Here is a 26,342-nt window from a genome sequence, read left to right as displayed (position 1 = left end):
ACAGATAAAAGTATTAAGCATCTTACTTGCACAATAAGCAAACAAAGAAAAAGGCTATCTCATGAAAGATTAGCTATCACAAGATATCTTTAGTGCTATTATACATTGTAGCATAAGGTCCCACACTACACACTAACTACACTTTGGGCAAGATTATTATTATTATTCTTTATTTATAAAGCGCCAACAGATTCCGCAGCGCTGCCCATGGGTACAAGGATAACAGTACAGTGTAGAAACAATACGATAAGAAACAAAATTTTACAGACAAATACAGGGGGAATTGAGGGCCCTGTTCCCGTGGGAACTTACAATCTAGATGAGTAGGAGGATTGGAAACAGGAGGTGGGGACTGCAGAGGTGAGAATGATATTAGTGAGGAGATAGAGGGCAACTGTTAGTTAATTGGTTAGTTTGTTAACAAGTCAGGTGATAAGCTTCCTTGAACAGAAAGGTCTTTAGGGAACGTTTAAAGGAGGAGAGGTTAGGGGCAAGTCTGACATCTCGAGGAAGTGCGTTCCAGAGGGTTGGTGCCGCACGAGAGAAGTCCTGTAGTCTAGAATGAGAGGAGGTGATGGTAGAGGATGCAAGAAGCAAGTCGTTGTTAGATCTTAGGGGACGGGCAGGAGTATATTTGTTGATGAGTGAGGACAGGTAGGGTGGGGCAGCATTGGTGAGGGCTTTGTAGGTCAGGGTGAGAATTTTGAATTTAACTCTGTTGTGAATGGGGAGCCAGTGAAGGGACTCACAGAGAGGCGCAGCAGAAACAGAGAGTTGAGAGAGGTGGACAAGTCTGGCAGATGCATTTAGGATGGATTGGAGGGGAGAGAGGTGGGAGAGAGGGAGGCCAGTTAGTAAGTTGTTACAGTAGTCAAGTCGGGAAATTACCAGGGAGTGGATGAGCTGTTTGGTAGTTTCAGCACTCAGAAACGGGCGAATTTTGGAGATATTGCGTAGGTAGTTGCGGCAGGATGAAGAGAGCAGTTGGATGTGGGGAATGAAGGACAGATTTGAGTCAAGCGTGACTCCAAGGCAGCGGACTTGGGGTGATGGGGAGATAGTGGTGCAGCCAACAGTGATAGAAAAATTAGAGACTGGAGTGGAGCTAGAGGGGGGAATTAGAAGTAGTTCGGTCTTGGACATATTTATTTTTAGGTGGTGAGAGGCCATCCAGGAGGAAATGCCAGATAAGCAGTCGCTGATGTGAGAGTTGACAGAAGGAGAGAGTGCAGGGGTGGAAAGGTAGATCTGGGTATCATCAGCATAGAGGTGATAGCTGTTGACAAGTTTACCCAGTGAAGAAGTGTAAATAGAGAAGAGTAGAGGACCCAGGACAGAGCCTTGAGGTACTCCAACAGACAGGGGCAATAGAGAGGAGGAGTCACCAGCAAAAGAGACTGAGAAGGATCTGTTAGAGAGATAAGAGTGAATCCAGGAGAGCGCAGTGTCACAGAGACCAAGAGAACTGAGAGACTGTAGGAGAAGGGGATTGTCAACAGTGTCAAAGGCAGCAGATAGGTCAAGTAAGATGAGTATAGAGTAGTAGCCTTTGTTTTTAGCAGAAAGGAGATCGTTAGTAACCTTGGTGAGGGCAGTTTCAGTTGAGTGTTGGGGACGGAAGCCAGATTGCAGGGGGTCGAGCAATGAGTTGGAGGACAGGAAGTGGGTAAGGCGATTGAAAACTAGTTTTTCAAGGAGTTTTGAAGCTAGTGGGAGCAGTGATATGGGGCGGTAGTTTGCAGGGGAGTTAGGGTCGAGGGAGGGTTTTTTGAGGATGGGGGTGACCTTCGCATGTTTGAAGGAGGCAGGGAATGAGCCGGTAGAAAGGGATAGGTTAAATATGTGAGTAAGAACTGGAGTGAGGGTGGTAGACAGAGGAGGGATTAGATGTGAAGGAATAGGGTCAAGTGGGCAGGTAGTGAGGTGTGAGGAAGACAAAAGGGAAGCCACTTCACTCTCAGTGGTTGGGAGGAGGGTGCAAAGAGTGGCAGAGGGGGTGACTTGGAGTAGAGTTGGGAGATTGCAGGTTTGTGTTGATATGTTTCCTCAGATTGCAAGTGTTTTATTGAGAAAATAGTAAGCGAGATCTTGAGCACTGAATGCAGATGAGGGGGGTGGTGCAGGTGGGTAGAGGAGAGAGTTGAAAATAGAGAAGAGTCTTTTAGGGTTTGAGGAGTGAGTGGATATAAGAGAGGAGAAGTAGGTTTGCTTAGCTAAGCGAAGGGCAGAGGTGTAAGAGTAGAGAATGAACTTATAGTGCATGAAATCATGTTCAGAGCGGGATTTCCTCCAGGCACGCTCAGCAGTGCGGGAGCATTTTTGTAGGTGACGCATATGTTGGGAGTGCCAGGGTTGGAGCTGACGACGTGGGGCTTTGCGAGGTTGGGGTGGAGCGAGAGTGTCAAGTGCAGCAGAGAGAGTATTGTTATAGTGGGTTATAGCAAGGTCAGGGCAGGATATCGTAGAAGTGTGGGGGAGGCGTAGTTGAATAAGATTGGAGAGTTGTGGAGCATCCACAGTGTGCAGATTTCTGCTGGTGCGGGGGCGAAAGGGGGAAGTAGGTTTAGTATCTATATTAGGATTGAAGGTGAGCAGATGGTGGTCTGAGATGGGAAATGGGCGACATGCAACATTAGAGAGAGAGCAGAGATAGGAGAATACCAGATCAATTGAGTGTCCTTCGCGGTGGGTAGGGAATAGGGTGGATTGTGACAGGCTGAAGGAGTTAGTGAGTGAGAGAAGTTTAGAGGCAGCAGGGGCAGATGGGTTGTCAATGGGGATGTTGAAGTCCCCTAGAATTAGAGCAGGTGTATTTGTGGAGAGAAAGTAAGGAAGCCAGGCAGCAAAGTTGTCAAGGAATTTGGAAGTTGGTCCAGGGGGGCGATAGATAACTGCCACTCTGAGAGAGAGAGGGGAGAACAGGCGAATGCAGTGGACTTCAAAGGAAGAAAAGGAGAGAGATGGAAATGGGGATAGGTACTGATAGGAGCACGAGGGGGAGAGTAAGATGCCAACACCGCCACCGTGTCTCTCACCTGGCCTAGGTGTGTGACTAAAGTGAAGACCACCATGTGTGAGAGCAGCAATGGAAGCAGTGTCAGAGGAAGATAGCCAGGTTTCAGTAATAGCTAAGAGGTTGAAAGCGTTGGAAACAAACAGGTCGTGAACAGTTGTAAGCTTGTTACAGACGGAGCGAGCATTCCAGAGGGCACAAGAAAAGGGAGGGGTTAGGCACTGTGTGTTAATTGAGATGAGATTGTTAGTATTGCATGACCTAGGATTTTTGCAGTGGGAGATGGAGCGAGAGTGTAAAAGTGTGGCGATTGTTGCAGGGCCAGGGTTAGGAGAGACATCACCAGCAGCAAGCAGTAGTAGCAGTGAGAGAGACAGAAGGTGAGAGTGAGATTTGTAGGAGCGGGAATGATTAGACACAGGAGAGTTAGAGGGGGAAGAGTTTCTAAGGAAACACCATAACATTACTGGCTCATGTACAATTACATTTGTGAGGTGTTTTAAGTATCCTTAATCTCTATATTGACAGCTCACAATATTTACCAATTCTCTATATCGTCTAAGATACTCACAAATAATATTTTTTTTTGTAATTTTAATTGTAGTGCAAGTCATTGAGAGCTGTCCCTTAACCTGATCTTTAGCTGTGAACTCACTAAAGGTTATTTTTAAACAACAGGGTCTGTTAAAAAATAACTCCTACATTAAGTTGAAAATGCCACCTATCTCAATATCCACCCACAACAAGGTAAAACCATCAACCCCCACGACTCATGGGACCCTAAGTTAAATTTAGATTTATTCCATAATTCTTGTGCCAGTGATCATTGGTTGTCTATATTTTATTAAATACAAGTTTCACCTTTATCATTGCGGCTTTATCATCAATCTGTGAAACATTTTATCAAGGCCATGCAGCACTCACCATCATCGGGTCAAGGCGCATGAGACAATTCTTAATTTATAGATTTTTTTAATATATCCCTGATTGGTTATTCAGTTAGTTAGGCATCTGACTGGTTCTCAGTTTGCTTTGATTAATTAACTATTCAAGGATAGTTCAATAATGTGCCTGCATTTTTTAATTAATACCATGTCCATTTACTATGTCATCTGAAAAAGTGTTCTTTGTTGTTGATAATTCTCCAAAAAAATATCTACTATTTAAAATATATATCTGGTACAATATAAAAAAATGTTTTTGCCTCAGTATACCCGTAACATACTTTTGCAAATTTGTGAACACCCCAACTTTATTTTGTACATCTCAGTGATACCCCAAGGATTTAATTTATATAGTTACAATGAGAAAAAATCTAATAATACTGTGAACTACAGGTATGTATATATAGGTAACATTACCCAGTGTGTGTCAGTTTTTTTTAAGATAAACAGGTTTACTCTAATCAAAAGGCACAAGTAGTTTGAGATTATTTCCCCTAGGCCTAATTCTTTGTGACATCTAGGATGCTCACAACACTCTGATTGAGAATTACTTATTTAGACAGTGCCCAAAATGTTTTGTCGTAAACTGCACTTGGAAATGAATATATGTCCACTGCTGAAGATTGTGCATTGTTTTAATTTTTGTTTTTAACTGTGACTTTTATTTAGTTTATTTTTCTTCTCCTTTTCCTCCCTATACAGAAGAGAACAGCTATTTTGTATATCTTCTTCCATTGTGCACATAAATTATCCAGCTCAACTGTTTACAAATGCCTTGTAGAACTATTAGCAAAAACTGATTTATGGAGAAGTCACTGCACTAATGAAAATAAACATAATTAAAACTTTACTTTGCTATACATTTCATAATTAAATCTGCTTAATATATGAAAATATCAAAGTCTCAATGACAAGCCATAAATAAATAATACAACGAGTAAGTAATTTAAATACATAAATTTATATATATATATATATATATATATATATATATATATATATATATATATATATATATATATATATATATATATCATCCAAAAATAAGCACTCTCACCAAACTGGCTGACAAATGCACCAGGGTGCAAAACACATGAAATATAGATCCTGGAAATAAAGTGCTCTTTCTGGATTTACCAAAACTCTATTTTAGTAGTGTGATGCTTTCAGGGTTTTTATTTCCAGGATATATAAATATATATATATATATATATATATATACACCGTATATAAATATATATATATATATATATATATATATATATATATATATAACATTTCTGCTAATCCATCTTCAGTCTTGTTTGTCTAAAACTTGTCCTGAGGCAGCATGATTTTCTAAGCCCGGTGACAACTAATTTACCTCTATATCTCTATATGTAGAGAAAGAGAGAGAGAGAGAGTTAAAATTCTTATCTAATTCTTAGTAATTTCACTTTTCAGTCAACATATATGGGGAGTATTTTTTTATAGACGCCATATAAAGTTACTCATAAAAATGTGGGAAAGCATGTAATGAATGTGATGAATTGCCCTATCAAAAGGAAACGAGATAAGTAATAGACATTCGGAATGGAATAATTCTTGAAATAAGAGTGGAGCATGGGCTTTCAACAAGATTAAGAATATATCTAGCAGAACAGAAGAGTAAAGTAGTCCCTTGGATATAGACGCTGTTGATATTTTTATACCTTTCTCCATCTTGCCATGTTCTACTATATTTTATGAAGTATTTTACACTATTCTCATTAATATCATTATTTTGTTTTTTTACATTTGTGTTTAATTCAATATTTTAGAACTTTTTCATTAAAGGTTAATTAGTTTTGCTCAGGTGCCAATGATACAGTCTAGTCATATATATCAATGTATTTAAAAAATAGATTTCTTAAAAAGATGTGGGCACTAGTACACTGTCAATAGTTTATATATAGTTCATATATATATATATATATATATATATATATATATATATATATATATATATATATATATATATATTTGTTTTAAATATTATTCATACATTTATATTTGTTTCACACATAGGCAGTTTTTTTTTATAAGCTTCTTATTTTTCCTGTACCTCATTTCTTTCAGCTTGCATTTTAGAAGTATGCTTTTTATATTTAGATACATGGCAATTCTTCTATCATTTTATCCGAGTTACAAAACTGCTCCCCCCCCCCCACTTTTTTCACAATGGATAAGAAAAGATTATTTTATCTATTATATAGAAATTAGATTGAATTCCACTAAACATTATAGTAACCTCATTTTATACAGATACATGTTCTAATACTTCTATTTTAAGTTAGTCCATGGTAAACTTAAAATCCATTATGAACCATATTTCTGTTGAGGTCATTATTTTTATCTGAATTTAAATTATTCATCATAGTTTCCAAAAAGCAATACAATTTATTACCCGCCTCTGGCATCAATAAAAAAAAAAATCTGTGTACCTATTTCACATTCTGCAGTGTTGTTTGGATAAGAAAATGTTGGAAGAAAAAAAAAAATAACAGGCTACAAAAGACATCAAAATCAGCTTTCTTCTCAAAATATTTAAAACATCAATCCTGTTAACACAATTTTTTAAGATCAGCAAGATATTTAATAATGTTTGCATGAGTCATCATTGTGAGAGTGAACAAATACTGCAATGCTGAAATGTTATAACGTAGGAACAAAACTTTATTAATGGGAAATAACAAAAAGGTTTGGAAGTATACATTTTTGAAAGCACAAAAGTTAGACCAAGGGAGAAAGAGAGACAGGAAGAGAGAGAGAGAATAAAAAATTGTACCTACCAACATTATTAGTTGTAAACCAGTACCAGACAGACAGGGGAGGAGTCTTGATCAGAGACAGGGGCAAGTATTCCAGTGAGTGGCTCTGTGTGGTCAGAATAGAGTCTTGGTGAGGCTGACTATTCAATGGTGTAATATTGACTTGCGTGAGCAGGTTCAGACATTTCCAGTAGGGTTTACCTTGGTTTATTTGAAGAGAGATATACAGAAAGAGAAAAAAAGAAGAGTGTAAGAAAAAGAGTGAAAAACAAGATGTAAAGATAGAGTGAGATAGAGGAAAACATAGGCAGCAAAACATATCTAAGCATCCTTTTATGTGTACATGCACAAGCAATAAAGAACACAGATCAGATCAAGGCTCCCAGCAAGTCATTTATACAAGTTACAGGCCCAAATGAGCTGACAAACCAGTGAAGACCAATCTTTCCTGTGGCCAATTTATGCTAGGTTTATCCCCAACCCAATCGCCCCTCTGGTGATATAAGCCAGGTATATGGATTCACCAGACCAGATAACCAAATGCATAATCATTCATAAAACCCATGTGGGAATTCCGTTTCCATATAAATAGTTGACTTAAGACATATTAAGTTAAAAAACTGTGATAAAAATAACAAAATATAACTAACTCGATTCTATAAAGTGACTCATTTTAAACAACCATAATATTTAATTTATGTTCTGATTATATATATATATATGAGTGATTGTAAGCACATAAGTCTTAAGATAGATTTGCTGAAGGGCAGATAAAATATTTCATATTTCTTGTTTTCAAGCTGAACCCTCTCTTTTATATGAAGTAGTTAAAACTGAAAATGGAGGAGGTAAAACTGAAGTCTTTATTTGTAATGATGGGCAAATGTCTGCTAAACTTTATTTGAATGTCATAACAAATTGCCTCCTAGACATTTTCTATACTACTGAATGCTTGTACATCTCTGCTTGACCACTGTTTTCACATAACTAGCATGTAACCCACTACATAGCAATAGACTGCAGCATAACAAATATAATCCTGTCAAAACTGTCACTTTTTCAGGTAAAAATTACTAATTAGTTTTATATATCTTTTAAACTTGGTATTGGTATTCTTTGTTGAAAGCTAAGCCTAGATATGCTCAAATGCTAAGCCCTTGATCTCAGTACATTTTGACAGTTTTTCAAAGCTAGTTCACGTGTGCTATATAGATAACATTGTGCTCATTAACGTGGAGTTATTGGTGAGTTAGTGCTGATTGGCTAAAATGCAAGTCTGTCAAAAGAACTGAAATAAGTGGCCAGTCTGTAGAGGCTTAGATACAAGGTAATCACAGAGGTAAAAAGTATATTAATATAACCATGTTGGTTATACAAAACTGGGCGACAGGTAATAATGGGATTATTGATCTTTTTAAACAATAAAAATTCTGGAATAGACTGTCCCTTTAACTAATTGGATATGCTTTTTTCAAATAACTATATTTTCATTAATTTATATTTTGTGGAAAGTCACATTTTATTGTGGATGATAAGTTGCAGGCATATATAAAAATAGGGGTCTATAATAAAGCACATGTTGTTAGCTCTACTATTTCTACTAATTGTAATGATTGCGCCGATGGCAAACACCTAGTTGACTTGTCAATTTGATATATTTAATGGGACAGCGGAGCAAGCTCAAAGCAGAAGGATAGCAAGAATGTTCACATCCAAATCACAGCCATTTCTGAGCAGCCAATTAGCTTTTAAATCATGTAGCTGTTGTATAACCACTAAAATATAAAGGGAACAATCTTTATAGTCAGTATAGTCAGTATGTTTAACCTTGAATGTACCTAAACTTGTTACGGAGGATCAATTTTTTTGTCATGCTTTGTTCATTATCAGCATCTTCAAATCGGACTGTAGGAAGTAAAAATATTAGTATTTGTTTTCCATGCCTATAATATGTTATGAAAAAAAAAAATTTTTATATCACATTATAAAATCCATTTGTTAGCAGTGGGATTTTAGCAAAGTATAATTAATTTTGGACCTAGCAGTTGACTATTTGCAATAATGAATCTGTTTCCCTGACAAGCAATCTAAGCATTTTGACTAGATCATTTTTTTAGAGGGGTGAGGGAAAGAACTAACCTGGAGGAAAATCCTGACACTGATTATTAAAAAGTTAATCGAGGTACTTGTGGTAATTAACCAAAGTTAAATCTTCCAAGTGAAACCTTGCTACGGGTTAGATTTCCTGGCGTCATGTTTATGTAAATGAAAACATTGCTTTATCTACAACATTTAATTGTCTGGTGTTAGTTCCTGTAGACGTAATCACCTCTCTCTTTAGCTCTTTTTAAATGAAAATCACTATGAGGTTATAAAAGGATGAGTAGCCTGAAAATGTAATTTGAAATAAAGTAAAACGTCTAAAATATATTTGCATACTATTTTTAGATCCATTTTACGTATATGCATAGAACACTGAGGGGCATATTTATCAAAGTGCGAGCGGACATGATACGATGTAGCAATCATGTTTGCTGCACATTGATAAATGCCGATAGCATATGCTGTCTGCATTTATCATTGCACAAGCAGTTCACCAGAACTGCTTGTGCAATACCACCCCCTGCAGATTCGCGGCCAATCGGCCACTAGCAGGGGTGTCAATTTCTGTCCGCCGCCTCAGAGCAGGTGGACAAGTTATGGAGCAGCAGTCTTTAGACCGCTGCTTCATAACTTCTGTTTCCGGTGAGTCTGAAAGCTTGATCATTCGGCCCCTATATATTTATTTATAGTAGACACAACACAATCTAGAAGTGGTGTCAAGCACCATTTATAAACCATCTTATACCTGTTTGTGAGTGTGACAATTCGCAGGAATCCTCCTAGGATCTGTAGCAAAGATCCTGTAAGCAGGTAAGGTAAAGAGTCTTAGATCACAATACTCATGATTCCTTACAAGTTCAGAAATAGTTGTTTTGTAGCTTAGGATAACACCTCTAAAATCATTACTTAGAAATAATGTAGTTAACGAGTAAGCATTCATGTGCAAAAAGTAGGAATGCAGCACTAATTTAGTAGTGTGGTTATAGTTCTAATTTCTCTTGTAAGGTGTATCCAGTCCACGGATCATCCATTACTTGTGGGATATTCTCCTTCCCAACAGGAAGCTGCAAGAGGATCACCCACAGCAGAGCTGTCTATATAGCTCCTCCCCTAACTGCCACTACCAGTCATTCTCTTGCAGCTCTCGACAAGAAAGGAAGTAGCTAGAGAGATGTGGTGTTTTTATTTAGTTTATCTTCAATCAAAAGTTTGTTATTTTCAAATGGTACCGGAGTTGTACTATTTTAGCCTCAGGCAGAAAGTAGAAGAAGAGTCTGCCTGTGGTCTTTGATGATCTTAGCAGGTTGTAACTAAGATCCATTGATGTTCTCACACATAACTGAAGACATGGGGGAATGGCGTGCAGGGTCTCCTGCTATGAGGTATGTGCAGTTTAAATTTTTCTAGAGAAATGAATATGCTAGAAAATGCTGTCAATACCGGATTTATTTAAGGTAAGCCTGATTACAGTGATTTAATAACGACTAGTATCATGCTTGCTGTAAAAGGTAATATTCTTACTTTCTCACATTACTGAAAAATAAAACGTTTGCTGGAAGTGTTTAAACTTTTTTTATACGTATTGGTGATAAAACTTTATTGGGGCCCAGTTTTTTCCACATGGCTGGCTAGACTTTGCCTAGGGATAGTTTTGTTAGGCCCTCTCACTGTGAATACAGGTTGGGAGGGGCCTATTTTCGCGCCTAAATGTGCATTAGATTTTGCAGCTTGAGACATCCAGTTTCCCTGAAGGAGTCGCCTGAACACTTAGGACCTCTCTAAAGGGTTTTTGTGCCTTTCAAAGCCGTTATATGGGCAGGTAGAGCTGTGGCAGTTTGTTGTGACTGTTGAAAAATGTTTATATAGTTTTTTTGATCCGGTTTTGAAACTAAGGGGTTAATCATCCATTTCCAAGTGGGTGCAATGCTCTATTATTCTATTATACACACTGTTAACATTTCGTAAGATTTACTGCTTTTTATCACTGTTTTTCAATTTCTGACAAAATTTGTTTCTCTTAAAGGCACAGTACCGTTTTTATTTTTTGCTTGTTTACATTTATCAAAGTGTTTTCCAAGCTTGCTGGTCTCATTGCTAGTCTGTTTAAACATGTCTGACATAGAGGAAACTCCTTGTTCATTATGTTTAGAAGCCATTGTGGAACCCCCTTTTAGAATGTGTACCAAATTTACTGATTTCACTTTAAGTTATAAAGATCATATTCTGTCTTTAAAAGATTTATCACCAGAGGAAATTGAAGGGGGAAGTTATGCCGACTAACTCGCCCCACGTGTCAGAAACTTTGACTCCCGCTCAAGAGGCGCCAAGTACATCTAGTGCGCCCATGGCGTTTACTTTACAAGACATGGCGGCAGTTATGGATCATACCCTTACAGCGGTATTGTCCAAACTACCAGGGTTACAAGGAAAGTGAAACAGCTATGGGGCTAGAAAAAATACAGAGCACTCTGACGCTTTAGTAGCTATGTCTGATATCCCCTCACAATATGCAGAAGCTGAGGCAGGAGAGCTTCTTTCTGTGGGTGATTTTTCTGACTCAGGGAAGATGCTTCAACCTGATTCTGATATGTCAACATTTAAATTTAAGCTTGAACACCTCCGCGTGTTGCTCAGGGAGGTTTTAGCTACTCTGGATGACTGTGACACCATTACAGGGAGTGCAGAATTATTAGGCAAATGAGTATTTTGACCACATCATCCTCTTTATGCATGTTGTCTTACTCCAAGCTGTATAGGCTCGAAAGCCTACTACCAATTAAGCAGTGATGTGCATCTCTGTAATGAGAAGGGGTGTGGTCTAATGACATCAACACCCTATATCAGGTGTGCATAATTATTAGGCAACTTCCTTTCCTTTGGCAAAATGGGTCAAAAGAAGGACTTGACAGGCTCAGAAAAGTCAAAAATAGTGAGATATCTTGCAGAGGGATGCAGCACTCTTAAAATTGCAAAGCTTCTGAAGCGTGATCATCGAACAATCAAGCGTTTCTTTCAAAATAGTCAACAGGGTCGCAAGAAGCGTTTGGAAAAACCAAGGCGCAAAATAACTGTCCATGAACTGAGAAAAGTTAAGCGTGCAGCTGCCAAGATGCCACTTGCCACCAGTTTGGCCATATTTCAGAGCTGCAACATCACTGGAGTGCCCAAAAGAACAAGGTGTGCAATACTCAGAGACATGGCCAAGGTAAGAAAGGCTGAAAGACGACCACCACTGAACAAGACACACAAGCTGAAATGTCAAGACTGGGCCAAGAAATATCTCAAGACTGATTTTTCTAAGGTTTTATGGACTGATGAAATGAGAGTGAGTCTTGATGGGCCAGATGAATGGGCCCCGTGGCTGGATTGGTAAAGGGCAGAGAGCTCCAGTCCAACTCAGACGCCAGCAAGGTGGAGGTGGAGTACTGGTTTGGGCTGGTATCATCAAAGATGAGCTTGTGGGGCCTTTTCGGGTTGAGGATGGAGTCAAGCTCAACTCCCAGTCCTACTGCCAGTTTCTGGAAGACACCTTCTTCAAGCAGTGGTACAGGAAGAGGTCTGCATCCTTCAAGAAAAACATGATTTTCATGCAGGACAATGCTCCATCACACGCGTCCAAGTACTCCACAGCGTGGCTGGCAAGAAAGGGTATAAAAGAAGAAAATCTAATGACATGTCCTCCTTGTTCAGCTGATCTGAACCCCATTGAGAACCTGTGGTCCATCATCAAATGTGAGATTTACAAGGAGGGAAAACAGTACACCTCTCTGAACAGTGTCTGGGAGGCTGTGGTTGCTGCTGCACGCAATGTTGATGGTGAACAGATCAAAACACTGACAGAATCCATGGATGGCAGGCTTTTGAGTGCCCTTGCAAAGAAAGGTGGCTATATTGGTCACTGATTTGTTTTTGTTTTGTTTTTGAATGTCAGAAATGTATATTTGTGAATGTTGAGATGTTATATTGGTTTCACTGGTAAAAATAAATAATTGAAATGGGTATATATTTGTTTTTTGTTAAGTTGCCTAATAATTATGCACAGTAATAGTCACCTGCACACACAGATATCCCCCTAAAATAGCTATAACTAAAAACAAACTAAAAACTACTTCCAAAACTATTCAGCTTTGATATTAATGAGTTTTTTGGGTTCATTGAGAACATGGTTGTTGTTCAATAATAAAATTAATCCTCAAAAATACAACTTGCCTAATAATTCTGCACTCCCTGTATAGTGCCAGAGAAATTGTGTAGATTGGATAAATACTATGCAGTGCCTGTTTACACTGATGTTTTCCCAATACCTAAAAGGTTTTCAGAAATTATTACTAAGGAATGGGATAGACCAGGTGTACCGTTCTCTCCCCCTTCTATTTTTAAGAAAATGTTTCCAATAGATGCCGCTACACGGTACTTATGGCAAACGGTCCCTAAGGTGGAGGGAGCAGTTTCTACCCTAGCTAAGTGTACAACTATCCCCGTCGAGGACAGTTGTGCTTTCCTAGATCCAATGGATAAAAAGTTAGAAGGTTACCTTAAGAAAATGTTTATTCAACAAGGTTTTATTCTCCAGCCTCTAGCATGCATTGCCCCAGTCACTGCTGCTGCGGCCTTCTGGTTTGAGTCTCTGAAAGAGGCCTTACAGGTAGAAACTCTGTTGGATGATATACTTGACAAGCTTAAAGCGCTTAAGCTAGCCAATTCATTTGTTTCTGATGCCGTTGTTCATTTAACTAAACTAACGGCTAAGAACTCAGGTTTTGCTATTCAGGCACGTAGGGTGCTATGGCTTAAATCCTGGTCAGCTGACGTTACTTCAAAGTCTAAGCTTCTCAATATTCCCTTCAAGGGGCAGACCCTATTCGGGCCTGGACTGAAGGAGATCATTTCTGATATTACTGGAGGAAAAGGTCATGCCCTTCCTCAGGATAGGTCTAACAACTTAAGGACCAAACAAACTAATTTTCGTGCCTTTTCGAAACTTTAAGACGAGCGTGGCATCATCTTCCTCTAATACAAAACAAGAGGGAAATTTTGCCCAGTCCAAGCCTGTCTGGAGACCTAACCAGGCTTGGAACAAAGGTAAACAGGCCAAGAAGCCTGCTGCTGCCTCTAAGACAGCATGAAAGATTGGCCCCCGATCCGGTAACGGATCTAGTAGGGGGCAGACTTTCTCTCTTCGCCCAGGCTTGGGCAAGAGATTTCCAGGATCCCTGGGCGTTGGAAATTGTGTCCCGGGGATATTTTCTGGACTTCAAAGCTTCTTCCCCAAAAGGAAGATTTCACCTTTCACAATTATCTGCAGACCAGATAAAGAGAGAGGCATTCTTACATTGTGTTCAAGACCTTCTAGTTATGGGAGTGATCCACCCAGTTCCAAAGGAGGAAAAGGGTCAAGGATTCTATTCTAATCTATTTGTGGTTCCCAAGAAAGAGGGAACCTTCAGACCAATCTTAGATCTCAAGATCCTAAACAAATTTCTCAGGGTCCCATCTTTCAAGATGGAGACTATTCGAACCATCCTACCTATGATCCAGGAGGGTCAATACATGACTACCGTGGACTTAAAGGATGCTTATCTTCATATTCCGATACAGAAAGATCATCATCGGTTTCTCAGGTTTGCCTTCCTAGACAGGCATTACCAGTTTGTGGCTCTTCCCTTTGGGTTAGCTACGGCACCAAGAATCTTTACAAAGGTTCTGGGGTCACTTCTGGCAGTCCTAAGGCCGCGGGGCATAGCAGTAGCCCCTTACTTAGACGACATTCTGATACAGGCGTCGAATTTCCAAATTGCCAAGTCCCATACGGACATTGTTCTGGCATTTCTGAGGTCTCATGGGTGGAAAGTGAATGAAAAGAAGAGTTCTCTATCCCCTCTCACAAGAGTTTCCTTCCTGGGAACTCTGATAGATTCTGTAGAAATGAGGATTTACCTGACAGAGGCCAGGTTGTCAAAACTTCTAAATTCCTGCTGTGTTCTTTATTCTACTTCTCGCCCTTTGGTGGCTCAGTGTATGGAAGTAATCGGCTTAATGGTAGCGGCAATGGACATAGTGCCATTTGTCCGCCTACATCTCAGACCACTGCAACTTTGCATGCTCAGTCAGTGGAATGGGGATTACACAGATTTGTCACCTATACTAAATCTGGATCAAGAGACCAGGGATTCTCTTCTCTGGTGGCTATCTCAAGTCTATCTGTCCAAAGGTATGACCTTCAGCAGGCCAGATTGGACAATAGTAAAAAACAGATGCCAGCCTTCTGGGCTGGGAGGCAATCTGGAACTCTCTGAAGGCTCAGGGGTCATGGACTCAGGAGGAGGCTCTCCTTCCGATAAACATTCTGGAACTAAGATCGATATTCAATGCTCTTCAGGCTTGGCCTCAGCTAGCGGCTTTGAGGTTCATCAGATTTCAGTCGGACAACATCACGACTGTAGCTTACATCAACCATCAAGGGGGAACAAGAAGTTCCCTAGCAATGTTGGAGGTTTCAAAGATAATTCGTTGGGCAGAGATTCACTCTTGCCACCTATCAGCTATCCATATCCCAGGAGTAGAGAACTGGGAGGCGGAATTTCTAAGTCAACAGACTTTTCATCCGGGGGAGTGGGAGCTCCATCCGGAGGTGTTTGCACAGTTGATTGAACATTGGGGCAAACCAGAACTGGATCTCATGGCGTCTCGCCAGAACGCCAAGCTTCCTTGTTACGGATCCAGGTCCAGGGATCCCAAGGCAGCGCTGATAGATGCTCTAGCAGCGCCTTGGTCCTTCAACCTGGCTTATGTGCTTCCACCGTTTCCTCTGCTCCCTAGTCTGATTGCCAAGGTCAAGCAGAAGAGAGCATCAGTGATTTTGATAGCACCCGCGTGGCCACACAGGACTTGGTATGCAGATCTGGTGGACATGTCATCCTTTCCACCATGGACTCTGCCTCTGAGGCAGGACCTTCTACTTCAGGGTCCTTTCAACCATCCAAATCTAATTTCTCTGTGGCTGACTGCTTGAAGATTGAACGCTTGATTTTATCAAAGCGTGGTTTCTCCGAGTCGGCCATTGATACCTTAATACAGGCGCGAAAGCCTGTCACCAGGAAAATCTATCATAAGATATGGTGTAAATATCTTCATTGGTGTGAATCCAAGGGTTACTCATGGAGTAAGGTCAGGATTCCTAGAATATTATCTTTTCTCCAAGATGGATTGGAGAAGGGTTTGTCAGCAAGTTCCTTAAAGGGACAGATTTCTGCTCTGTCTATTCTTTTGCACAAATGTCTGGCTGAGGTTCCAGACGTGCAGGCATTTTGTCAGGCTTTAGTCAGAATTAAGCCTGTGTTTAAACCTGTTGCTCCGCCTTGGAGTTTAAATTTAGTTCTTAAGGTTCTTCAAGGGGTTCCGTTTGAACCTTTGCATTCCATAGATATTAAGCTCTTTATCTTGGAAAGTTTTGTTTTTAGTAGCTATCTCCTCGGCTCGAAGAGTTTCGGAGTTATCTGCTTTACAATGTGATTCTCCTTATCTCATTTTTCATTCCGATAAGGTAGTGTTACATACCAAACCTGGTTTTCTACCTAAGGTGGTATCTAATAAAAATATCAATCAGGAGATTGTTGTACCGTCACTGTATCCTAATCCTTCTTCAAAGAAGGAACGTCTTTTACACAATCTTGACATGGTTCATGCTTTAAAGTTTTATTTAAAAGCTACTAAAGATTTTCGTCAAACATCTGCATTGTTTGTTGTCTACTCTGGACAGAGGAGAGGCCAAAAGGCTTCGGCAACTTCTCTTTCTTTTTGGCTAAGGAGTATAATACGCTTAGCTTATGAGACTGTCCAGCAGCCTCCTGAAAGGATTACAGCTCATTCTACTAGAGCGGTAGCTTCCACATGGACTTTTAAGAATGAGGCTTCTGTTGAACAGATTTGTAAGGCGGCGACTTGGTCTTCGCTTCATACTTTTTCAAAATTCTATAAATTTGATACTTTTGCTTCTTCGGAGGCTATTTTTGGGAGAAAGGTTTTGCAGGCAGTGGTGCCTTCCGTTTAAGCACCTTCCTTGTCCCTCCCTTCATCCGTGTCCTATAGCTTTGGTATTCACAAAGAGGAACTCCAGCACTCCAGTAATAGAAAAAGGCAATTAATTAAGCAACGTTTCGGGGTCACAGCCCCTTCCTCATGCTATATCTTTATTAAACAACACACCACCATTTAAATACCCTCCTCCAGGCGCCAAAATACACCTGCATTGGGGAAATGTCTCCCTCTAGTGGTCATTTATGGTTATTATACCAGATGTATATACTATTTCCTTAGTGATATATACTGCTAATTTAAAAACAATATACTATGTATACTACTGTAGAAGAATATACGACAATATCAAAAATACATAAATGTATGAAAAATCTTTTCTACAAATGTACAAAAAAATTTTTTTTAAACAAATGTATAAAAAATATATGAAGATGCAGATTTTTATATTTTTTGTATGTTTTACTCTAACACAATTGATATTAGTTCACTTTCTCAAAGCACATTTTCCCAAAATCATGTAGCTATTTGGATAGTCATAGGGGGGAAGTCTAAAAAGGCAGACTTTTATTAGATTAAAATCTTGTTATGCAATATTCAAACATAGGATAAACTACTAAAAGAGATATGTTCCTTAGAGGAAGTACATAATGCTTTAGAAAAAACAAGACAAGTCATAGTCTCTGTTGAGACCCCTAGGTTGTAGTGTAGCTAGTTGGTGTATCCACCACATTTCCCTTTGTTGGAGGAGACGTTCCCTATCCATTCCATTTCTATTAGGGCCTACATGGTCTATTATCTGCCACCTCATCTGGCTGACACTATGTCCTTTCTCTAAGAAATGACTTGAGACTGGGGCCTCTTTGTTCTTACACCTAATGTTTGACCTGTGCTGACTCATACGGTCACGGGCCTTACGAGTAGTCTCACCGATATACACCAAAGAACATGGGCATTTTATGAGGTAAATTACATGAGTTGTCTCACAGGTATAAAAACCTTTAATATTGTATTTCCTACCACTTTGAGGGTGGTGGAAATTTTCTCCTTTAATGATCGAATGGCAACTCATGCAATTGTAACAGGGGAAAGTACCTACTCTCTTTTTCCCAGTGAGTGTCTGTTGTATTTTACCCACGGTCCCCAAATCTGTTTTAACAAGCTGGTCCCTTAGGCTCTTAACCCTTTTATAGGCCATGAGTGGTGGTTTTTTAAAGTATGTGACTCCCTTATTGCATTCCTCCAAAATATGCCAATTCTGGCGTATTAGTTTAGCTATTTTGTTACTGAGTGGATTATATTGGCTTACAAAAACCATTCTATCCATATTCTTGTCTGTGTTCCTAATCTTAGTTCTATCCAATTCAGTAAGAGTATTATCCAATAGTTTGTCAGGGTATCCCCTATTAGTGAACTTTCCCTTCATTTCTTTAAACCTGTGGGATTTCCTGTCATTTGAGCTCACAATCCTATCTACTCTGAGTAGTTGACTCCTAGGGAGTGACTCTATCAAATTTCTGGGGTGAAAACTATTGTACAGAAGGAGGTTATTTTTGTCTGTTTCTTTACAGTGTAAATCAAACTCCAGAAGTCTACCTGCTTTGATGACTTTCGTGTCTAAAAAGGCTACATGTTCCTCACTGTAGTTTACAGTAAACTCTAAACCTCTTACTTCTATATTAAGCTCTTTAACGAACTGTAAGAGGGACTCCACGCTGCCCCACCATACGCCAAACACATCATCAATGTAGCGGAGCCATACTGCCCCATACTCTCTAAACAATGCATTTTGATATACACAATTTTCTTCAATTTCCTTCATGAAGAGATTGGCGTATGATGGGGCAACGTTGGAGCCCATAGCAGTGCCTCTTGTCTGGACATACCATTGGTCCTGAAACAAAAAGTAGTTCCAGTAAAGGATCAATCTCAAAAGATCTTCAATAAAATTTACCTGACCATGACCATATCCCCTGTCCACCATCAATGTCTTTCTTATAACAGCTATCCCTGTTTCGTGTTTTATAGAGGTGTAAAGACTTTTCACATCCATGGTGAACAGGAGATATTTGTCACTTGGAAATTCCAGGGCCCTTGTTTTTTCCAGAAAGTGGTTGGTGTCTTTTAAATAACTTGCCATCTTAATCACTTCTGGCTGAAGTGAACTGAAGTCGTCTAAGACTTGATACAAATGTTGCAGCAAGTTGCAAAAATAAGAATCCTTTGCAGGAACTGTAAAATATTGCAAATAAGCAAATACAGGAAGAAAGGAGGATAAGACCTAGGAACTCCCAACTGAGCAACAATGTTACACAGTTAGGTTGCAAAAATTACCAAGCAAAGTGTAAGTGAAGGTAGGACCTTATATACGCTTAAAGGAGGTACTTGAAGAGGCAATTAAAGCAATATACATAGAAATGCTAACAACTGAAGAATATCCCTGACAGCGAAAATGATGCAAGTTCATTGTTTTTTGTAAAACTCCCAATATTTGAAAGTTATCATTTATTTAAAAACCTTAAAATAAATACTTGAGCTAACTTCAACAGCTTTTCAAATGTGACACTGAAACGCAAGGATTTTAGCAACTAACAAGTAAGAGCGCTTTGTTCAATGTCTCATAGACCTACAAGAAGATGTTAAATGTATCTAAAAGATTACCTTGTTCAACCTCTCTTTCCAGTTTAGCAAGAAAGAATCTTTATACATGTATTATTTACTTTTAGGTAAGATAAAGAAACAGAAATATAAATCTCTGGCACACACTTGTTAAGGTAGAAGGATGCAAGCGGGGCTATAAATAAAACATATCTTTTAATACTGTGCGTTAAAAAGTGTTAACAAAAACACCACATATCATTTAAAATAAGAAAACCAAGTAGCACTGTCTGAGTGATAGGGAAAACAGGGGGTTAAACGCCCGTATTATCAGTATAAATTATAGAGGTTGCAACTTAGTAATCAAAGGACAGAGAGGCCCATTTTGTGGCACCAAGCGACAATTCAAAAAGATCCCTATAGTCAAATTAATTCTATGTTTTTGGACTTCCACAACCAGTGGACAATAAGGGGGTTTAATGCTAATACTGATGCTCAGGTGTTCTCACACAAGTATTAAAAAAGATTCTGGGCATCATCCTAAATAGCCAAAGTTCAACGTAAAAAGTAAGCACATAACCTCTCAATGGATATACTATTAATAACCACAATTATGTTCCTAAATGAATGCTCAGACAGGCGAATGCCTGACACGCATTTCGCCTGAGCTTTATCAAAGGTGCGAGCAGCCCCGTCAAACATCCTTCATTTATACCTCATTAGGCCAATCAAAATGTAAAGGGACAGTCTACACCACAGTTTTGCAGTTTTGTGATTACCTTGTATCTAAGCCTCTGCAGACTTCCCCCTTAACTCAGCACTTTTGACAGACATGCAGTTTAGCCAATCAGTGCAGACTCCTAAATAACTCCACGGGAATGAACACAATGTTATCTATATGACACACATGAACTAGTACTGTCTAACTGTGAAAAACTTTCAAAATGCTCTGAGCTAAAAAAGGCTACAAAGGTTTAGAAATCCGTTTGAGCCTACCTAGGTTTAGCTTTTCAAAAATACCACCAAGGAAACAATGCAAATTTGATGATAAAAGTAAATAGGGAAGTTGTTTAAAATTGCATGCCCTATCTGAATCATGAAAGTTTAATTTTGACTAGACTGTCCCTTAAAGTCTGTCTACACACCCCCATAGCGGCATTTCTCATTGGCTCAGAGTGAATACCAATCATTGGCCGCCATTCATGGCATACAATGACCGCTCTCCCACTCGTCAGAGGGGGCGTTTTATTTATTGTATCTGTAGGAGCAAGTCTAACATCAAACTAAGTTTATAATTGGAAAAAAGAAAAAGAGAAAGTTCATCTCATATGATCATCTTGAGAGGGGAAATTTATATAGGAATAAACCTTGATGGCAAATGAATTGAATCAGACATTGCATATAATTTTTGACAGTAGGATAAGCGGTTCTATGCTTGTATCGATCTGTTATATTGTGTACTGGCATCATATACATGTAACCCAATTCTTAAAATCATATCTTATCGTAGTGTGTAGCATGGACAGTAATTATTATTGGGAATCTCAAGGAGGTAATTATTCCCAATAATAATTACTGTCCATGCTACACACTGCGATAACCCCCTGTTCTCCCTATCACTCAGACTGAATTTAAGCTCCTTTATTTGTTTCAATCGATCGCCGTTTTTTTTTTTTTTTTTTTTGCTAAGAGGTGACGTTTTCACCTCATAGCCAATAGCCGTGCGGTAAATCTGGTTTGGTGCCCATGGGAGCCGGATTTACCACACGGCTATTGGCTAAGAGGTGAAAACATCACTTCTTAGCAAAAACATTTTTTAGCCGTGCGCTGCTGTAGCAGTTAAAAGCGGTGATCGATTGAAACAAATAAAGGAGCTTTCCACATGAAGTATCTTATACTTCATGAATGAAAGTCCCCTTTATTTGTTTCAATAGTCAATCCTAGCCTTTGTAAAACACTAGGATTTACTTTCACTTTAAGTTAACGTTGTTTAGTATCTATCTATCTATATACGTATATATATATATATATATATATATATATATATATATATATATATAAATATATAAAGTACAGAATACTTGTTTGCTTATAAGGGAAACTCCCATGGCTCTGTTGGACATTCCACCACTATGAACAGACAGATTAGGATTTATTCCACAAAGTAAAGTCAGTTTTCAAAGAACAAAATCTGTACACTTTACATCTTCTCTTTTATATGCACATTAAAATCTTTAATGCACTTTAATATCTATATCTCATATAGATTTAACATTGTGTAACCTTAGCCGACAGTAAACAAAACTAACAGGTCTGTGCTTATGAGGAACACAAATATTCTAGTAAAACTTTAAGTGTAAGCATGTTGTTACATAACACTTATTATGACGGACTTCTGGCAAAGTAGCAAAGATCTTTTTTTAATTTTACTATTGTTGAAAACAAGTGAAAATGACACTTTGCATTCTGGGATTTTTAGCCATTAAATGGCTATTTATTCTTTGAATCAAAGAAGAAGTTAGTCTTTTTTTTGTTTTGGTTCCCCATATAATTAATATGACACAGTAATTATGCTCTGTAGCAGTACTTACTTTAAACATCACAATGAAACAGCTCAATTATGTAACTACAACCTATCATAAGCTTTCATTCCTGTAATAATGTGTATGTATCCTTTTATCAAATAGTTATGGGAAGCTGTATTTAAAAAGGTAATGCAAGGACACCTGTTAAGCACAGATTAGTAGACATAATTTTTTGTCTATGTAGAGGGCAGTAGAATAGATAGATACACGCTAGTTCTTCCTAAAACAGAATCATTGGCATTATTTAATATTCTGACAGCAGTTTAAAGAGCACAATTTAAAGAAACATGCAATTAAAAAAAAAAAACTTTCATTATTCAGACAGAGCATGCAATTTTAGGAGACTCTTTAATTGATTTTCATTACCAAATACTTGTTCTTTTGGTATTGTTTAATGGAAAGCATGCCCATATTAGCTCAGCAGCATTGCACTACTGGGAGCTAGATGGTGATTGGTGGCTATGCACATCTGCCTCTTGCAATTGGCTCCTCATGACTCCCTATAAGTCCAAGGAATGCATTGCTCTGAAGCTGATGTTAACTATACTGTTAACCCCTTTAGAGCAGTTAAATACATATTTATCTGCAAGAAACAATGCAGTCATAAAATACTCTAAGAAAATAAAGCATTTTAATTTTGCACTTTTATGTCCCTTAAACTGTAAACAACCCCCCCCCCAAAAAAAAAAAAAAAATCATTATATATAGGCAGTTTAATCTGATTTTGAAAATAACAGGAAGTATTTTGCTTACTAGCTGATGAAAGCAATTCCTACAACTCTATCTGTGGTCAGCTCCCAAGCACAAACATTTATTTTATTTTAACACAATGACATCTATTATTCAAAAAAGTGGAAAAAAAAGTAAAACAATAAAAATAACAATAATAAATGACAGTGGACTAGTATCCTATTTTAAGATTTTAGACATAATTATACTGTATATTTAATTTATTAATAAAAAGAAAAAGAAAATTATAGGGCACTTTTTAATTATCCTGGCATGTATATATAGTTGTCATAAAACAGGTTCAAAAACCTGCTTACAGCCAAATAATCTGAAAAGAGAGAGAGAAATGGGAATAATTTAAGCTTCAATTACATTTACCTGGGTGACATTGAACATTCATCTGCTTTATAAAATAGCAAGGAATGGAGGTCTGTAGCTGGTAAACCTTTCACAAAAACATTCCTTTTATCCCTTTAAGTAATTTTTGTATAGGGTTGGGAATAGGGATGCGCAATTGTTTTGCAAAATTCAAAAAATAACACGTTTGTTCGTTTCAAATTTTGAATGTTTGTACAGCATTCTAACATTTGTTTAATGTAATAGTATTTCTAATGCTCTCTTTAAATGTAATATTAAAATTATGCAGTATTCGAAATATAAACACTCAAATTGATATATATGTATCAATTTACTAAATTTCCTACCACATAAACTATTGAACTTCTGAATAGTTATTGTTAAATCGAATGTTTCATTCGAAATTTCGAATGGGGATATTAAATCTAACATTCAAGAATCAAAATAACATTCAATCAATTAATGAATTTAAATTGATTTTCATTCTTATCAACATTTGATTGTCCAAAATGAATGTCCACGGGACTATTTGTTCTATAAAATGAATTACACTTTCAGCATATTCGCCCATCCCTAGTTGGGAACACTCAAAATCCACTGCTGTAAGAAATACTGCAACAATAATTACATGTTTGATTACGGCTACATGTCTTAAAATGTGCAAGAAATTGAGTTGCTTAATGTTTTTACATGGTAAATCTAGTTGACATCTTTCTGTTTAGAAATTAAATTGACCCAGTCACCACAATTTATGCAGCGTGTAAATCCAGAACTGTGTTCTAATAATCAGTTTGTGACTTACCAGAGAATAATTTCAAAATTCCAAAATCTTATTTAATGGGTACTTTTCATTACAATTCCAATCTGAAGAAGAGAGATGGTGTCATCTTCTGGGGCTATAGAGTCCAACTTTCCCAAGATAGTAATTAGCTCTGCTAGTAAGTATAATTAAAGTCAGTACTACCTTATAGCAAAGAAAACTGTTTTAGGTTCTGCACATTTGTTTTCATAGTCGTGTCATTCTCCAACCCTGATGTAAAAGCCACCATGTACATTTTTTCCCATACCCTCAATATGTTGGACAATAAAGCATATGGTATTGGATAAAGAGCAATCACAACTTTATTAATGTTAAAGGGACAGTCTACTCCAGAATTTTTATTGTTTAAAAATATAGATAATTCATTTATTAACCATTTATTAACCATTCCCAAGTTTTGCATAACGATCACGGGTATATTAATATACTTTTTACCTCTGTTATTACCTTGTATCTAAACCTCTGCAGACTGCCCCCTTCTTTTGTAGTTATTTTGACAGACTTGCATTTTAACCAATCAGTGCCCTCTCATAAGTAACTCCACAGTCTTGAGCATAATGTTATATATATTGCACACATGAACTAACACACTCTAGCTTTGAAAAACTGTCAAATGCATTGAGATAAGAGGTGGCCTTCAACGATTTAGAAATTGGCACATGAGCCTACCTAGGTTCTTCGCTTTCAGCTAAGAATACAAAGAGAACAAAGCAAATTTGATGATAAAAGTAAATTTGATGGTTGTTTAAAATTGCATGCCCTATTTGAATCATGAAAGTTTTATTTTGACTACACTGTCCCTTTAACATTAAATGTTGGCAAAAAGCACATAGAGCCTGCAGAAGATGATAAATGCATCTTTATCAAGACTATGTACCTTGGTATAGAATCTTAATAGCTCCTACTAATAAATTAAGCGAACATATTACCTGTATGCAGCATATCTGTAAAAAGATTATTTCAAAATATTACATGAACATCTCTAAATGTCCTCAACTCACGAACATAAGTGCTCTTTTTGCTGTCATCTGCATGGTGAACCAAAGAAACAACAGAACTACCAGGGTGCAGAGGGTCGCAATTGCAACCAGGCCCCTAAGGGGGGGGGGTGCAGCTTCAGAAAAATTTAACTTTTTTTTTTAAATAAAAAACATTGACCTGCTGCTGCCTGCACTGATATCATGTGAGTGTGATGTGATGCTTCCAAGTGTCTCTGTCTCTGACTACAAGGGTTAGTATTTCTGTTTTACCCATAGGTGTTTATGTGTGTGTGTGTATGTGTGTATGTATGTATGTGACTGTGTGTGTGTATTTATGCATGTATGTGTGTGTGTATTTATGCATGTATGTGTGTGTGTATGTGACTGTGTGTGTATTTATGCATGTATGTGTGTGTGTATGTGTGTATGTATGTATGTGACTATGTGTGTGTATTTATGCCTGTATGTGTGTGTGTATGTATGTGTGTATGTATGTATGTATGTGACTGTGTGTATATTTATGCATGTATGTATGTGTGTGTGTGTGTTTGTGGAACCAGCAAATTACAGACCTTGTTACTACAGCATGGGGGGGGGTGAGGGGTAAACAGCGTCACTATACAGTACAACTATATACAGTACGGGGGGGGCTGGACCATGTCACAGACTACTGTGGTCACTATATAAAGTACTGGGGCGGGTAGGGTCAGGCTAGTCCTCTCACCGGCAGATTACAGACTGAGTCACTAACTCACTATATACAGTACTGGTGGGTTAAACAGTGTCACTATATACAGTAATAGGGGGTCAGACCGTCTCACAGAATGTGGGCACAGGGTACCCCCTTTTGCAGACATGTAATCTGATTCACATTTTTTTTTCTGTGTTAAATGTTAAAAAAAAACAAAAACATATGTATCAAATTCACATTTTTTTTTGGGGGGGGGGGGTCCGACTTAGATTCTTGCACCTGGGCCCTGTGGTTTCTAGTTACACCTCTGATGAGACCTCCTTTACAATCAATGAACATCCTTTACAATTGAGAGTGGCTATTGAGAACATTTTGAGTAAAATATCTTCCTTTTTGCAAAGAAATATTCATTGAAAATTTGCTATGTTCAGTGTTTAACAAATTCATAGCATCAAAATTAACTTTTCATAATGAATGTGCCTAAACATTTACCAGTCCACAAGCAATCACCAGCCCTGAAACATTCACCACTTGACCATTCTAGCCATAAACACCAGTGCTACTTTTACCCTTATATAAAGTTAAACTTGCATTAACATGCCAACTGCCTTGACAGCAAACAAAATTAAGACCTGTTATACATTTAGGGCTAGATTACAAGTGGAGCGCTAAATTATCTAACGCCCGCAAATGGGCAAA

At 38.1% G+C, this 26,342-nt stretch overlaps 1 protein-coding gene across 1 annotated transcript in view; it reads left to right on the top strand.

Annotated features, from left to right (window-relative positions):
* The window catches only part of TENM2 (teneurin transmembrane protein 2), a 1,369,502-nt gene that overhangs the window by 1,321,798 nt on the left and 21,362 nt on the right, over window positions 1–26,342 (top strand). The gene's annotated exons all lie outside the window — the stretch shown is intronic.

This window comes from Bombina bombina, chromosome 6 (genome assembly GCF_027579735.1).
Source record: "Bombina bombina isolate aBomBom1 chromosome 6, aBomBom1.pri, whole genome shotgun sequence".
Taxonomy (NCBI): domain Eukaryota; kingdom Metazoa; phylum Chordata; class Amphibia; order Anura; family Bombinatoridae; genus Bombina; species Bombina bombina.
The sequence above is the reverse complement of the archived record's forward strand: the minus strand, read 5'-3'. Positions and strand labels throughout refer to the sequence as shown.